Source organism: Zonotrichia albicollis, chromosome 21 (assembly GCF_047830755.1).
Source record: "Zonotrichia albicollis isolate bZonAlb1 chromosome 21, bZonAlb1.hap1, whole genome shotgun sequence".
Taxonomy (NCBI): Eukaryota; Metazoa; Chordata; class Aves; order Passeriformes; family Passerellidae; genus Zonotrichia; species Zonotrichia albicollis.
Window position 1 is genome coordinate 8,167,740 of NC_133839.1, and position 18,419 is coordinate 8,186,158.

At 39.9% G+C, this 18,419-nt stretch overlaps 1 protein-coding gene across 1 annotated transcript in view; it reads right to left on the reverse strand.

Annotated features, from left to right (window-relative positions):
• Positions 1–18,419, reverse strand: part of MED27 (mediator complex subunit 27) — an 86,076-nt gene that overhangs the window by 33,572 nt on the left and 34,085 nt on the right. The window lies entirely within an intron of this gene.

Genomic DNA, 18,419 nt, shown 5'->3' on the forward strand with positions numbered 1-18,419 from the left:
GCGTTTGCCTGCACTCATTCCAAGACCTATAGAACAGCTATTTTTGGCAGAATCAAGACTCAAATACAACTTAAACATTTTAGCAGCAGCAGAATTTAAAATATTATAAACTTACAAAGAGATTTACTAGTTTTCAGGCAGGCTGACTGGAAAAATAGTATATTTTAACACATAGAGAGTAATCACAGTTCTAGTGTGATTTATTCATCGCGGAATTTAAGTTTTAATTTGATTCAGCTACCTGCTAGGCAAGTCTCTGCAGGTAGCAAATTCAAGTTGATAGAAAGCTTTTCAGAAGCATCAATTAACAACAGTTATTAAAACAGTGACCTCTGCCAGCTCTGGTGAGATGACACTTCCTGCTTGGATAGGCAATGAAGCAGTGAAAAGAAATCCAACACCACTCATGCTGAGAGAGCAACTTCACGTCTCAGGACTAAATTAGACAGCTGGCACCATCCCTGACATCTGTACAACAATCCTGGAAGTCTCTGCCTCCTCTCCCAGATTCTACAGGTTCTGTTGGTTTTTTTTTTAAATTATTGTTAACACAAGCTCTTGCTTTTCACTTCTGCAGAACCTCTATAAAATGCTCGCGGTTTCCTGGCTCCCCTACTAAATTCTCTTGTTTTGAGCAACTTCTCCTCCAGCTATGAGTTTCCTTGCCAGGCTGTTTTCTCATACAGTTGTTAACACCGTCCTCTTGTCCTTTCTAACAAACTGCTTCAGCAGTTTCCTCTCTCTTCTCACCCAATTTCCAAGTTTCTCGTGGTGGAAGATTCCAGCCAGGATCCTCTTGGCTCATCTTTCTCTTCCCTTCTCATCTGCACATTGACTTGGTCTCTGCTACTCCTGCAATGCCTCTGTTCCTGCTGTAAAATCTTTATTCATGACACATCAGAAAGGAAAAATGGTCTTTCAAATAACGAACTGACTTCTAACTACCAGGAGGTGAGGTGAGGGGAGAAGGAGAAAATCTGAGTTGTGCACATTTCTTCAGTCTTGGGGCTAAACCACAGAATGAGCAGGAGGGAGTTTCAGCACTGGAGAGTAGGAATCCACAGGTGTGGGAAGAAGTCAGGATGTGTGGGCTGCAAGGAATTGATTTGCTAAGACACCTTAAACAAAGGTCCCAAATTTGCTAAAATTTTTACCCAATCCCACTCCACCTTCAGAGGAATGGAAGCACTGAAAGATCCAAACCTGAGAGAAGGCAGACTTCCACTGATTCTTAAAAATCCTCCTTTTTTTAACTATGCCATGGATGTTATTTTGGTCATAGAGGAATTATGCTTTATTACTGAGTGGATGCAAAAGATTAAGTTAAGTGCTTAAATAGTCTAGCAGTGTTTACATATAAACACAGGGTGGTCTGCTGCAAAAGCATATGCACACAGAGCTGTATCAAACACTCACCATCTGCACTTCTCACTCACAAAAGGCCAAACCTGGTACAGCACTTAAGGACACATGTGGAATCGTTTGGACAGCTCTCCAGAAGCCATGACAGAGTGTTTAAGGGTTGGATTTACCAAGACATTTAGAAACCTAAGGCTGTGATTCAACAATTTTCAGGCTTCAGCAGCAATAGTGACATAAGGCACTGACACATCCCCTCCTGCACAGCATTCAGCCCCCTCAGCTGTGCTGTGCTGGAGGAGCTGGAGCTCACAACTGAAAAAAGAAAAGTATTGGTTTAAATCTAAGCCAGTTTCATGATCCAACTCCCTGTGAGGCTGCACACACAATTCCTGGCACTACAAATCATGGGCCAGCACTGCTGCACACTGGGGTCGTCCTATTACAACAATAAAATATTGGTTTATGGTAAAATGTTTTTACTTAAGAGGCATTGTTTATATAGCAAACACAATTCAGAATTCTTCAGTGCCACCGTGAGCCCACTGCTAAGAGATGTGGTGCAGACCTGCCTGGAATGTCCTCAAAGGTCTGAGCTGACTGTGATGGCACAAATGAACACAGGTTCTCCTGCTGAAAGCTTCTGCAATGCAAACCTGCTGCTGAATCAAACAGTCTCTGGGCATCTGCACATTTACATTAAATATGAACAAACAGCTCTGTAACACACTCTGTAACACAATTTATCAGTGCATACTTTGTTTTTTAATACAGAGCAAAAAGACATCTCTTCACAATGCTGAATTCCAGTGCACCAGCTTAAAAAGCAGAACTTTAATAAGGAAAACTTTAAGTTACAAATAGAGACCTTGCAGTCCAATTCCCAGGGCTATTTTATTATAGTATTGAAATAGCTTTCTTTGTACTTATGTGGAATGCTCTTCAAAATGCCTTTTAATTCACAGCAGTAATCATGAGAGGAATATGGATATTAGAATGTGTGAAAACTGGTTAACAAAACAAGCATGCATCTACTTTACAGTCATCACCAGGATCCTGCCTGAGCCTGCACTGGTCTGTGCTTTATAAAAAAGAAAGCATTAACTCCTTTATACACACCTTGAGAGGGAAACCAGCCCTCCCATAACCATTCAGCATCAGTGGTAAAATCATTTCAGAGCCAAAATCCCACAGCACAAATGCATCGTTTATATTTCCACTTCATGAAACATGACGTTGCACCACAACAATAATAATACTGTAATTATTAACAACAAACGCTAAAAGCAGTAATTTTCAGGGGCCTGGGTAAGAATTAGAATTATTGCATTAGGTGGTTCTTGAATTATTCCTAACTTTTCAAGCAATTTGAAAAGTTTGAAATTTGAAACTCCACACATCAGCCTAAATTTGCACGCACACACATTTCCATACAGCACAGCTGTGACAGAACTCTTCAGGAGAAACCCAACCCAGGGTCCTTTAAAAAGGAAAAAGAGCATTTGCACACAGACAGAGCTGTGCCCACGGTGTTCCAAAGCTGGAAATGCCCCCACCCTCTCAGGGCTCACCTGGGGGAGCAGGGTCAGTGCTGGGAGGTGAAATCCTGCAGGGAGGGACAGGGGGCTGATGCTGACCCCAGTAACCACCAGACCCTGCTTTGACAAGGCCTCAAAGGAAGGCACAGAGCTCAGTCCTGCCTTGAGGAAATGAGGGGCTGGGATGGTTTCTTGGCCAGCCAGATTCCCAGGGGAAGTGAGTGGGGCTGTTTCCCATCTGGGAAAGGCCCCACTGTGTGCACTGACCCCCTGATGGGACCCTGACAGCATGCACCACTCCCCACTGTCACTGAACTTGAGTTCAGCCTTCTCAAGCTAGAATTCATTATTTTATAACATGTTATTTTCAGCTCTGCTATTGAAGATTTACTGCAACAGCAAAGCCTTCTCACTCTCTTTCTTTGTGCTTTATTTCTCCCTCAACAGAGCAGAAATTACAGTACTTACCTCCTTTTATGAACAGCAACAGATGATGCATGATACCTATTATTTATTCTATACTTATGGGAAGCAGAGAGATTTTACCTTTGGGTGCAGTGAGTGATGAACAGGAAATACAGAATGTTGTGCCCAGTCAGACCTTTTCACTCTGGGCTTGACCATGACAGGCACTGCTGGCAGGAAGGGATCTCAGTGATCACTTCTCTTAGGCACATCAGTCCCTGAACTTATTGAAGGCATCACAAATTCCAGAGGCTGGAAGGAAGGGAAGATTAGGAATCTAACCCTCTGCAGAGCAGAGCAGACCATTTCATACACAGGACTAAAAATACACAGAATTAGCATGTGAAGACTCAAATCTGAGGTCTCATCAATAGAGTTCAAACAGCCACTCCAAAAAAATCATCCACTTCAAGGTCTAGAGCTTTTGTTAAAATTATAAATTATGGTAGAAACAAGCAAGTCTTGATATCACCAGTTCTAAGGGTACTTCAGATACTTGATATCAGCCTTTAAGGATCCTTAAGATCAATTTGTTCTGTAATTAAGAGGGAAGCAAAGGTGAAGAAAAAAGCAGAAAAGATGAGATATAAACGTTGCACAGCCCACTGCAATTTATCACACAAGCTTTTACTCATTCCAACTTTTGTGATCACTTAGTTTAAGTTTTCTTGAGGGAATTTCATAATTAGTCCTGGTTTTTAGCTCTTCAGAATGATGATCTGACCAAGTACTTCGATCTGCCTGTGATACTACAGAGATAAAAATCTATCTTACAACTCAGAGGTTTATCAAAAGACTCCTTCAAGGTCATCTTCACACTTCAGTAGAAAAACTGGAGATAACAAGAACAATTAGGCATTTATAAACTCAAGACTCTCCCAGTACAAACATTTAGGAGAGAGAAGCCCTTCAAAACGCTATTTTATAAAAAATATGCTTTCATCACTTCTTCCTCCAGCATGACAAGCTGTTCCTTAGGTTGGGATTTTTTATAGGGCTTATGGAAATTAATTGCGTGGCTTCCGCTGAAAGTCAGCATGGGGGAGGAGGGCGAATTCCCTGGAGGAAACTCTCTGAGAAAAACTCTCCTTGAACAGGAAAGTTGGCTAAAGGAAAGGGCTCCTCATGGCTGTACCTGCTGGGCTTGGGGAACACAGTGCAGACATGGCAGCAAAGTGGCAGCAGAAATTCACTGCTCCTTTCTGGCCATTTCCCCACTCCTGTAAGCAGATTCCCTCTCATTTGTTATTTCCACTCACACAAGGATCATGTGCAGCCCCAGCAGAGATCACACAGTTGAAGTTCACTGTGGCTTTTGAAATGTTGGAGCCTCTGAGCTGGAGTTTAAAGTCTTTCATGGGGCTGAGAGCTGGACTAAACCCAGAATAAGAAATACAGAAATTCAGAAGTGTAGTCCTGTAGCTGCATTGCTTGACATGACCTGCAGAGCTTCACTAAAAAATAAAACCTAAGCTAGCATTAATGCCAAATATATCTAAAGTAGAATAAGCCCTGCAAAATTACCATGTCTGGTGCAATCTGGGAGAAAAGCTCAGCCTACTAAAAAACAATATGATTCTGTTTATGTAGGCAGACTAAGAGAGGAAAGTGCCCAAGTGAAATCCAAGGAATGAAGATCTCCCAAGGTAAGCACAAATATTATCATTAACACTGCCTAGCTTAGCTCCAAATACATTTCCCAATCCTCTTCATGAATATCGAGCTCAAAACTTGTGAAGAGCAAATTCCTTTAAGGCATGTCAAGTTGGTTATTCAGAGTAAAGAAATTCCAAGTTGTCAGGTAATTTCTAATAGTAAATAGATAAATAGGTACAGATTAAAAAAAAAAAAAAAAAAAAAAAAAGAAGGACAGTCTATGCATCCACAGTCCTTTATTTAAAAACAAAAACTAAATCCTGTCCACTGTAATGTGACTGAGTGGTTCAAAATAATCCACCTGTCCCAGGGTCTGGACTTGGCCAAAAGCCAGGGTTTGAACTCTGCCAAATATGTCCTAGGTGCTGCTAGAGAAGGGCCAATAAACCATTTCTTGCAGACCCTGCAGATAACAGGAGCCTGCTGAACCCTTTCTGATCAGCAGCCCCGGTGTCTGGCCTGTCTGTCACTGCCAGGGGCTCTCAGCAGGGAGTGGTTTATTATTCCAATAAGATGCTCCAATGAAGAGAGGGTCAGCTCTGAATCACTGCCATGAGAAGATTTAATTAGATTTTTACACTGACTAAAGACATTCCCTGCACACACACTAAATTTTAAATATGGAGATAAATGACAGTGTCTTTTAAAGCAAGGTTACTCTTGTTTTCTTTCTGTTTCCAACTCCCTGTTTCTATTTTTCCTTTCTTTGAGATAGCTGTTTACATTACACATTTATAGTATCCAAGCTTAAAGGTTTCTTGTGAAAGAGTTCAATAATTTTCTGATTAAAACTCTCTGGGCAAACCTGAACTATTCCACCCAACACAGAGCTCTGTAATTTCCCAGGAAAAGGTCTGAAAACCCATACCCAATTAAAAATTAGAAAAAACCCAACAAAACAACTCAAATTTCTTCATGAGGAAGTAAAACCTGCAGAACAGATTGATATTGAATACATGCACATTATATATCAATGATTATTGTTATTAATATGCTGTTTTAATTAAAAATACACTGGGTAAAGAAGAGAAAGAGGCTCAGCTGTGTCTGATCCACACAGCTGCAAACTACCTGTATGAGCAGACAGAATGTTCATTAAGGGTAACCTCACATCAAAGATTCTTCTAAAAGCCACCAGAGGAACGTGGAAGTCAAGCACGAGGGCCAGAGCTATTAGGGCAGTTTCAATCATTAGGAAACCATTATCTCCAATTCATGCTGCTACCAGGATACAGGTTCACCCAAGTAACATGACAGCAAATTATATGATTAATTAGCTCCCACATAGCTACTGTGAGTCAACCAGTTGAAACTGATGCCCTACAGAAACAGATAAAATATCACCCAATGGTAGCTACTGGCTGCAAAGATCTTCCTGCAGTTACATCCCAAACATCAGTGAGTTTGCAGGTGTTTGAAGGGAGCTCCCCAGCCATGCCCACTTTGTATTCACTACCCAGTGCACAACATGGATTTCTGTATTTGATTTCTCTTTCACCATTTAATTATTTTCACTTTTTTGCCTAATTGCCATCATCAAGTTTCCTGTAGATTCAAAACATGAACTACACTGGCATTCTTCTAATGGCACCCATCCTTAAGAGCACTTCATAGGCATTTTTAAAAAGAAGACATAATATTTGCCTCCTTTGGCAATTTGGCAAAAGAAACAATGAGACAAACACTGCACAACAACTCTGAAAAGGATGATGGGAAAGCTGGAAGAGAATGCAAACTGAGAACAAAACAAATGAAATTACATCCAGCACTGAGAACTTCCCTGCTCTGCCTGGTGTCCTGCACCCCATCCCACCAGCTGAGTCAAGTGGTGAGAAGTCAGCAACAGCAAAAATAAAAACCAAACACGGGAAACAAAATAAATCTCATTTTGTTCTTTTCAAGGGTTTAAAAAAAAACAACCAAGGGACATGTGTGTACAAACATGACCCAGTATTTCAGCAGTTAGTGCTCCCTGACCCCTGCACAGGCTCTGCTCACTCAGAGCTGAACTTTCCTCAGCACATCCTCTCCTTCACGCTGAGGAGAAAGGAATGAAAGATTTATTTAGGATCTGAAAACACCAGGAGTCAACAGTGGAGAGACCTTCTGTGAAAGAAAACAACTTCATCCTTGAAACTCTCCAAAACAAACCAGAGCAGGTTAAGAGATGAAGAAATATTTGAAACAACCTGAAAAATCTAAGGACCATCCAATAACCAGGTTCTCTGTGTACCTTCCTCCCACCAGCATTTTAAGATATCTTGAGAATTTCTGCAGAATGTATTTGAAATACCTGCAAAATGCAGACCTTTAGATCCAATATTTATTTACTAACACTTTAACAAAGCAATTAATGCAAAAGCAAACTATTCACTGGAATTAAGAGTTTTTTGGTGGAGGGTAATGCCTAAGACACCAAAAATTAACTGGCTTTAATACAAACCAGCACAGAAAGAGATTATTCAATCATGGCCCTGCTGAGAGATGCAAAAGAGCAGGACAGAAAGAAGGATATTACAACACTCAGGCTTCAATATCAGAACCTTTATCCCTATTGATGACTTAATAAAAAACTGAGGGAAGACAGAAATGGTAGAACAACAAAAAGAAATTAGCAGCAGCAGATAATATTTTAGTTGTACTAGCAAAAAATTATAATTGATTTTCTGTCTGTGGTGTTAAAGTTGCTATCTTTGCTCTGAAAATAAATTTTAATTTTAAAAGCATAATCACATGTTAAAATAGTTCCACCTGGCATTTTCTGTGCACAAGCTTATTTTACAAGAGGGATACAAGAGCCACCATTGCTCTGTCATGTCAAGAAATCCATTTCACTTCCCTAGGAATACCTAAGATTAGAAAGCAGTAAATTTGCTTATCATCTGCTATGCTGTAAAATCAGCTTGCTGAAGGAGGAACCTTTTGTTTAAATGAAGAGCAACTTTCAAACTAGAAAAGATCATGGAAGCATCAACACAGAAACTGTTTTTAAGCCAAATTTCAGATTTAAAAAAAACCCATGCAACCATTACTTTAAATGCCAAGCACTCCTTGTAGCACTCCTTTCAATTAACTCAGCTTCTCACTGTGGGATTTTTAAGCAGGTTACAATAATCTACATTATTACTTAATGTGATTTCTTCAAAAATATCTGTTTTCTCCTTCCTTCAGCCACTGCCCTCAAACTGTCCTTCTCAAGGCTCACAAGAAGTGGGCTCAGCTCTTTTCAAGACCTGTCTACATGGCACACACAAATCTGTCACGAGCAAAGGCATCATCTCTGCTGAGCAACTGTCAAAATGCAAAAGCCAAAATGAAAGAAGGTTCTGCATGTAAAATAGGGAAGGAGAAAAGCCTGGGTTTGGCTTCAGGGGAGCTCAGCTTTACAGGGCTATTTTGGACACAGATATTACATTCTGACTTAAAACACATCACAACCGTACGGGGTTTTTTTTGCCACTCCTACAGCACATCTGATTTTAATACCAAACACTGAATACAACAATCAGCAAAAGAGTTCAACAATTTGAGGCCACAGAAGTTAAAGCAGCTTGACACAGACTGACAGGCTCCAGCCAGGCTTGTGTGGAATTATTTCATGTGCTGGCACTTTGCCTTCCATCACTGAAATGAGCACCTAAAGGCAAGAACACAAAGGATACAGGATAATCCATCACCACTCATTTATCACAACAAATGCTGGCAGTGGATATTGAGAGCTTCCTATCAGGCCTTGCAAGTAGGAATTATCTGGTCATTCCTTCATTCCTCACAATGTGTCATTCCCAGAGTCTGGATTTTAAAAAATATTACCTGGTCTTGAACAAGCAAAAATAAAAGGTAGAAGTCCAGGCTCTCTCCCTGGATGAAGGCATCTGCTTTGTGGTTAATTCCTTCTTGCTCCATTCACTCCCAGCATTCCTGCACAGCCTCCAGATGATAAAATTCTCACCATTCTCGTGGGGAAACTGAGGCACAGAACCACCCAACAAAACAGTAATTTGCTCTGCAAGAATTTGTTTAGGAGTCTCTGTATCTTGAAGTGCTTTCAAACACACATGGCACAGAATGAAAAGGCTGAACACACTCCACAATCACATTTTGTGAGGGATGGAGTCAAAGCATTACAGGCAACAGTGGAGCATAATGATCATACACAAAATGGAATTTTTATATAATTTCATTCCAGGTAAGCTCAGCAAACGTTAAATAAATGATTCACTACTTTACCACCAACTCTGTGCCAAACTTACTTTCCCAAAACTGAGTTTCAAAGAACAATCCTGAGCAACACTAAAGCATAAATTTAATTTCAATACAAAACCTGCTGCATGGAGGTGCTTTTGGTTGCTAAAATTAGAGGCCTTACTACAGGATTCCCTTGGCCAGGACTCACAGACAATAAAGACACAGTGTGCAGCCACAGAAAAAAGCAAATCCAAGCCTCCAATGTTAACAAGGTCTTCCTGTGCAGTTTTCTCCCTGTGTTACCCATGCAAAGGTAAGAATCAGATAATAATGGTGAGGTGAACGTATGTCAATTAGCAATGTGTATCACACTATTAATACACTTATTTTCACAATAATATACACATACTGCTGAGTAACATCAGTGAAACTGAAAGGCTGCTGTTACTCCTGTGCAGGTAAAACCTACACAGCACAGAGCAAGTGCCTTCCAAAATTAACCCATCAAGAATGGAAATAACAGTAAAGCAGCATCTATAAAGAGATGAAAACTGAGTCACTTTGCCCAGTGAAACTTCTAATGGTTCCATTTTATTTATTTTTTCCCACAGTGTGTTGGGAAAATGGGACTAGAAAATAAGTACCAAAATACTTGAAATCATTTTAAGTGAAGATTATATTTAGAGGAGAAAACCATGAAGTCATCAGCTGGAATTTGCTACCCCAAGCTTTTTTTCATTTAACTCATCCATAGGATTCCTTGTAAACACATGAATACCCAGAGAATGCCCTAAAGTGAAATTAAAAAGTAATAACAGTTATTTTTAACAGCAGGTAAAGGAAAGCAGAGCAAAGCAGTTCTGTGTAGTTAGCAAGGACAGCCAGGCACCCTCTCAGCCCCTGCCTGTCAGGAGCGTGGCCAGAGCCTGGCACCACCATGGTGCCAGGGACGGGAACGGCCCCTGAGCTCCCAGGACACCTCCATGGTGCAGTTCAGCACCTGGGAAAACCTCCCCTTTGTAGAGTTACTGCTGAAACTGCTTTAATTTCTTTATTTCCAGGTAAGATTTGCATTTTTTGAAGTTTTTTACTGTGCTACACACCTAGAGCTTCCTTCTAAAGGGTACAGGGGTCTCATTTGAAAGCACTTTTACCTCCCTGCCAGTGTAGCTGTTTAGTTTTCCTCTCAGATAGACAAAGATTATTTTGTAGAGATAAAAGAAATAAAGTTATTAATTAATACATTCTCCATGGGCTTACACCACCCTACACAATGCAATTATACACTAAAGCTGGTCTGGCTAAGCCACCAAAATATAAAGACCTTTTCATTCCACCTTATTCCAGCTCTGCTCCTCCCCCCTGACAAGGGAATATACAACCAATGCAGATGGAAACACTTGCTGTAATACATTTTTGCATTTGGCAAGAGGCAGTTTTAATTTATTCTTTTCAGACTGACTGTCTGCTGCAGTAAAGCAGCCTCAAATCCCCATCCCCCAAATAGCAAAGGTAAAAAAAAAAGGAAATGGGGAGGGGGTTAAAGCAGTCTTATTATAAAATCACAGCTTTAGCAAAAGCTTTGATATCATTATTAGGTTCATACAAATTTCCTCTCTTATCTACTTTGTTCTTCATTGTTTTAATTAGTTCAACCACAAGTAGTTTGTGTTCTTTTTCACTTTTTTTTTTTGACACAGAAACAAGCAGTTAAACTAGTATTTGCAGTCTTTAATTACACATTAAAATCTTCATTCTTGACTTTCTTTTTTTACAGAAAGTACAGGGATTCCCTACAGTGCAATATTAATGTTCTGCTCTAAATGCTGCAAGGGCATCTTCTAATGGTTGGGACTGTGGAGCAACTTTTAATTAATTGCCACCTTTTAATGGCACAGTTCTCACACAAACATTACCTTTAAGGCAAACATACATCAAAGAGTCAGAAATTTGCTCTTTTACAACAGAGCTGAGGTCCCCAGTAATTCTAAACTCACTAAGGGTCTTCTGCTCTGGATCTGTGCATGTTCTGGAAACAGCAGATCAACACTGCGACATGGCCCAGAGTCTCCAACAAGATTCATCTTTTTCACTTCCCAAATCCAGTGTTCCAGTTAATCTTCCCCAAAGTGGATGGCAATGATTTCAAATTGCTGTGCTCGGTCACACAGGGCTCCACATCACACAGCAATCCTGCTGGGGGGATTATTTGTGCAATCTGACAACAAAACATCAACAGCCACCAGCCCCAGGTGCTTTTTGGCTCGTGTCTCCATGACAGGCACGTGCACAGAGCTCATCCCATCAGTCCACAGTGGCTCACAACACTCTTGTAGAAAAAGCTCCACACACAGTAAAGAAATTGTGAAATCTCAATTGCATGCACTCTCTTTCCACAGCACTTGGTTGTAAGAGCTGTTGAAAAGTGAATAAGTAGAATAGATTTTTTCCTCCATGTTAAAATACACTGTGAAGTTTTATCTCCTAACTCCTCATGTATTTTATCTCCTAATGTTTCCTGCCCAGAGCAGCTGTGGCTGCCCCTGGATCCCTGGCAGTGCCCAAGGCCAGGCTGGACAGGGTTTGGAACACCCTGGGACAGTGCAAGGTGTCCCTGCCCATGGCAGGGGGTGGAATGGGATCAGCTTTAAGGTCCCTTCCCCCCTAAACCATTCTGGGATTCTATAATGCATATTTCAGTAATTTACTATGGATAAAGCAACATCCAAGATCCTTTTGTATTGTGTGGATAGAAATTATTCTCCAGTTAATGAATATCATAAGGAACATTTAGTTTCAGTCAAAGAATTTCCTTTGGACAATCTATGTTGATCAATGCCTGCTGGTTTTTTGTAATTACTTTGTAAGAAAATATGCAGCTGTATAGTACTTAATGGAATTAAATTAATTCAGCATATAACTGCAGTCAAAAAAAAAAAAAGCACTGATTTGGCATAACAAAACAAAGAAGATTACTGCAGAAACCCCTGCTGTCAGATATATCAACATATTAGAAGATTAAATCAAGATTAAAATGTTTAAAAGAATTGTGTTTCTAAAGATGCACAGAGCAGCAAAGCTCATGTTCTGTATCTTTGGTACCTACACAGGTCACAAAGCATCTGTAAAGTCCCAAAGTTAACATGATACATAACCCAAGTGAACAGCACTGAATGCAAAACACAGAAATCAGACAATTTAAGAGCACCTATTTTAAAATTTACCTGTTGCACTGAAATAAAATTTCAACTGGATTACCCCTCCTCTCTTTTTTGGAGCAGAGTTTGGTAAAGTACCTTTGGCTACAAGCTGAGAGATGACCACTGTTATATCCCTGCTGTGTTACTGGATTTGATCGACTGGAGCTGCCTAATGAAGCCCTCCATCAATTAAAACTGTGCTGGGGAGTTTTTTCTTTCCAGCTACATTACTCTGAGTGCTCCACAGTAAATATCACTTAACTGAGACAGATTGCCATTACACTGAACAGCAGACCCTTTCCCCTCATCACATTTTAACAAAACACGCCCAGAGCAGCAGGACAAAACAACATCCACTCACAGAGCTCGGGAATATTTGTCTCTGCTGCTGATATGGGCAGCTGGGAAGGAAAAATATCTGTCTTTAAAAGCTTAGAATCATCTCTCATCCAAATGACAAGGGCTGGGTAACTCACTTGTGTCACACCTGAAATTCATAAAGGACAATGCAGCATCCACCCAAGGGCTGTTCCCTGGAAACTGAGCTCAAGGCAGGTTAATGATTTGTCACCACCCTGGAACTGGCCCTGATCATTTCTTACACAGGTGGGTTCAGTCAAGGGAGACGCTTCCCCAGCTCTGGGATCCCAAATGTGGCCCCACAACCCCTGAACACGCTGAAATCAGAGTGGCAGTGAGGGTAAATGGCAACACACTGCAACTCCCACTGAAACAGCTTCACAGAGGAGCTCTGCAACAGCAGTTCAACAATTGACTCAAAATAAAAAGAAAACAGCACAATGATGTGATCCAAACTGTGCACAAGACACCAAATACTAAAATTAATGTTCCATTGACATGGTACACGGCTGCAAAGTAATTAAACTTATTCTTGTAAATATTATTGGCTTACAATATAAAGAACTAATTTTAAATCTTTTTTTCTTTCATATAAAAGGGGATTAATTTATGGAGCAAAAGGGTCACATGTTTCAGCAACATGTTCTTTCACAGTTCCTGTTGCACTGTCTGGCTAAAATCAAGCTAAAGAATTCGGTGAGAAACTTAAACATGAACAGGGATATGAAATGAGCTCCCAGTCTTGAAAGTTATTGGAAACTGATCTCTTCCTTATTAATACAATTCCCCATCATGTACAAAAAGATATCTCCATGTTCCAGAATGCAAACAGAGTTTTAATCTTTAATTATATTCTCAACCTCAGCTCTTCTGGAGAGAAGTACAGATGTGGGTCTGAGGATTATTGCTTTATTACATTATCATCTCCGTGGTATTTAATGAATATTGATACTTAATGCAGCTTTGCCAGTATAGGCAAAGAAGAATTTCAGAACTGCACAAAACTTCTGATGACTTTTCTCAAAACAAAAAATACAGGTACACACTTCATTCTTCTACTCTTGAACACTCCAGGAGGAGCCCAAAGCTTGGAGTCCTGATACTGAACTACTACTACTACTATTATTATTATTATTATTATTATTATTATTATTATTATTATTATTATTATTATTATTTTAAAATTATTGCAACAACAACACTGGCTGTTAAATAACCCCAGCCCTGGTGTCACAATGAACTGCATCAGATTCATCACAGAATTTGGGTTGGAAAAGACTAACAATTTAAACAAGTTCTCTTAAAAATTATAAAACTTACGAACATTTATTGGCTTAAGCATGTTTTGCCATTACCTTCAGAAAAACCTGCCTCTTTCTTACATACTGAAAATCCCTGAACTTAGGAAGCAATTAGATGCTGTTTATAAAACAAAATGCTGAAAAAATGCTTTCCTCCAAAAAACTCTTGGCAAAGGGCTCAGGATTTTTCCTTAATGCAAAAAATGATAAATTATACAAGTTAAATTCCAAAGAATTTATTCTGGCACATCTGATGACTGGGTGTATAGAGTGTGTGTGTGTGTGTGTGTGTATATATATATAAAGCTGTTAAATACATCACTTTTTTATTTAATACTATATCCTTCCTTAAAAGTAATTTTGAGTTTCCTGAAGAAGGCTCTTGACGAAAGCCAGTGGAATCTGACAGCACTAATTATATGACAGAACCATTGAACAGATGAGACATTAATGCTGTGACAGAACAACACTTTAAGTATGTTGGTATTAAATTAAACTCCAATAAACACAGAGTTTGGGATATCTGTACAGTTCTGTTCCAAATCCAGATGAACAAATACCTGCTGAGCCAGGAAATTAACTTTTTAGGGAATCCACTCACTATGCAGCATCTTTAGCTAATGCAATTCCAAAGGATGCAGAAAATATGGATTTCTTTTGAATATATCCCTCCTCTCTAGAAGAATCATCCAGATGAATCCTGAGGTGTAGAGAACAGATCAGAGACCTCAATTTCACCTAGAATAATGAGTAGAAACAGAGTGTCCATCCAGAGTCTCTACATCCTCAAGTCTTTGTTATCTCCTAAAAGAAAAGTTATCTCCATAGATTTTTTTTTGCTCATTCATCTAGAACAGTATCATGGGCAGACCTGTCTTTTCCTTTATTAAAAAAAAAAAAAGTAATTTTGCTGGTGTGCTCCCAGCAATAGAGTACAAATTTACAGAGACTTTTACTCGATCTATTACAGTATTTTCACTGTCAAGTCAGGGCATACATCAGACCACAAGAGGTTTACAAGACAAGTTGAAGAGCCTTAAAACAAAGAAACTGGACTCTCTTTTACTCAAACCTCTCTGTTCATTGAGTCTGAAGTTGTCAAACAAGAACAAGACTTCCACTTGTTTATTGTTTATAGTGTGCTTATTTCTTCAAAACCACAAAGTGACAACAAATGACCCTAAAAGGCACCATAAAGGGCAAGAGTCTCAGTAGCTTCTGTGGTGATCAAGTTCTTGTTCTGGCAATTTTCTTCCAGACAGAGAAGACAGATGATCATTGTGGGAGCACTGAGAAAGCCCCACACAACACAGCTATCAAAATCACAGGGTTTCCAACTGAGACCCCTAAAAATTCCCATTAAAACTGACTGACTCTTGTGTGTGCCACTGAACTCCACTGCAAGGATCCAGAGAGCATCCTGGGCTTCCTCTTTTCCTCCTTCTCCAGCTCACAGTGGCTCACTGCTGCTGTTTTCCAGCTGGACAGTGACACACCAGATTCCCTGGGATCCTGCCCTGATTTTTTAAGATTTTCTAAGCCTTCTGATGTTGACATGTTTGTAGTGAGCTTTCTCACATACTTTCTGTAAATAACTCATTGTTTTGCATTCTTTTATGGAAGAAATCTGATAGAATCTTAGTTTGTCCAGTGTCATTGGAGAGGTGGCACTGCCACCCTCCAATCCACTGGCACTATTAGAAAACTATAAATGTTCGAGTCAGAAAATAAACTTTTCTCTTTTTTTCCCCTTGAGAACAGCTGTGTGCACTTGTGTTCTTTTGCATCCTACAGTGACAGTGGTCCAGCAGCAGGAATTACCCTGTGGACTCCCTGCTCTCAGCACTCCCCAGAGAATTCTGCTGCCTCAGGGTCTCAGAGTTCCTAACTGCAAATTTGTGGTGCCAAGCAAAATAATACCAGATTAATTAACAGCACCAATTCCTACATTTCAAGAAGAAAAGCCCCAACATCATTTCCTATTGTCTTTATTTATTGATTCCCAAGCAGGAGCAGCCACCCTGCTTTTCAGCAGGGCTGCACACAGACACTTCCCCAGGCACGGAGAGGAGCTGACAGCTCTCAGCACTCCAGCAAACACTGCCTTGAGATTCCTGAACAGAAGGAAGGAACCCGCAGCCAGATGAGAGGCATGTGAGGGAATGCATCCATTAGCACGTACACGGAGATGTCTTGTTAATAGAAGACAGAAGGAGGGACAAAGCAGGCAGAGAAAGCAGCCAGCAGTTAGTCATTTTCTCACACACATCATTTGGCTGGGAATGAGACACACATCAATCCAGGCTTCCTTTCTGCGCTTTCAGAGCCAGGGAAAACCAATACTGAAAAGCAAAACCCAACGCCAAAAGGCCTCGCTTCAAAACTGCTCAGCACCCTTGCAAGTCCTCAAATAAACAGGGAGAAAATGCAGATTTTCCTCATAGGGCAGAGAACTTCCATTTGCAAAACCACCTTTTGGATTAAAAATCGGTGCTCTGTCTCAGATGTTTACTAGTGAAGAATTAGAGGCTCTCACCTCCAAACCACAGCACATTAGAGGGCAGCCTAAGGTTGGGGAGGAAAAGGGGTGAGGACCTGCCAAGAATCACTTTTGCCATCACCAAAACCCTTTATCCAGCTCCTGCTATGAGCATAAAATAGGAAGAAATGGATGAGCCTCCAAGACAGGCTTGGGTTTGCTTTGCTTGATTGGATTCCTTAAAAAAAAGGCATTTTGGAGGGGAAAGAAGAAAAGCAGAGCAGGAATAGAGACTGAAAACTCAAGTGAACAGTGAATTGAACAAAACTTGATTTTTCTGCTTTTCTGAGATGAAACACCATTTGGGAAGTTTTAGTTTGTGGAATACAACCCAAGTCTCACTCCAGCAGCACAGATCTAAGACCTGGATAAACAAGAAAATTGCTCAGCTTGCACCACTGCCATGGAGAACGTGAAGCGCAATAGCAAAAGTTACTCATGCAGTTTCTTCAGGGAACAGGACCATAAATAAACAGATAGTAACCTGCCCTCTAATAACACCTGTAACTCAAATACAGACATGTTTACTAGTAAACTAGCCATGTGCAAAATCTGCATAAGAATAAATTTGTTTTAGGAGATTCTTTGCCCAAATCATCACCTCTGATACCTCCTGAGCAAGTGTTTCCTGCATTCCTTTGCTGGCAGAGAGGATTTACTGCAGTGTTGATATTCACTCCAACCTGCTCTCCTGAAATGACATTTTGGCATACAGCTGGTTTCAACTCCTTCTGTTTAAGAAAAGCTCAAGATAATATAGCTGCTCTGAACAACATTTAATAAACACTTGACTCATTGTTACTCAGCCCAATGACTTGTCACTGAACTTAATTTTAATAGCATACATCAAAGCAAAAATAGACCAAGAAATAGTTATCCCTTTCTTGATGAATTAATAAAGCTTAAAAAAAAATCCTTGAATTGCCATGGGAATATTAGGATGCAGGGTGCCCTTTCAAGGAGATCTGTAGTTTTGCATCTGGATGTTTTCCTCTTTTGCATTTTATAAAGAATGAAGGGAAAAAAACCCCAGTGCATGATTCATCACTATTTGCATGAAACTACAGCAAAATCAAGATATTAAAATCCATTTGTCACACCTTTTTTTTTTTTTCTTCCCTCTAAATACTTTTCATAAGCCGATTTCAATAAGTCTTTTCATAATCTCCTTCTGTCCTGTGCTGGAAACAAGATACTGAGCCCAACAGGTATTTGATTTGCCTTAATATCACTATTATTCTCTTAAGACACTGAGATAGCAAAGAAGAACAAATATGGAAAGGTCAGAGAGGAGCCAGAGAGGAGGCAACCAGTGACAGATAAAGGGCCAGCTCAGCAGAAACACATTTTCCCTGTGAATAATGCTGGAAGAGGTAATAAGATACTGAAACATAATTCAACTACTGCTTAAAGTTTAGCTACCACACTAAAATTTCAGTCTATCTGCAGATCCTAGGTAAATGCACCACTGAAGGAAAATCATCTACAGATAACAAGACACATAATACTTTTAAATATGTATATTATGTATCTCACATTAAGATTTATACAGCTGCAGCTGTTAAGGAACAGATTTTTCTATGCAAAAGTACAAGTTAGGTCTTTATACGTATTTCTAGTAACTAGAGATGCCATGATTAAGAAATAAAAGAAAAAACACCAAAATACCTTAAGACCTTTGAAAAATCTGTGTTAATTGATATACCAGTATTCCAGTTTATAGACTTCCTGGAGAAGGAATCCATTTGAAGCTCCAGATAGTCCAACAAAGAAGGAAAACTAACCAGCCAGTTTGTCACAAGATAGGCCTGTT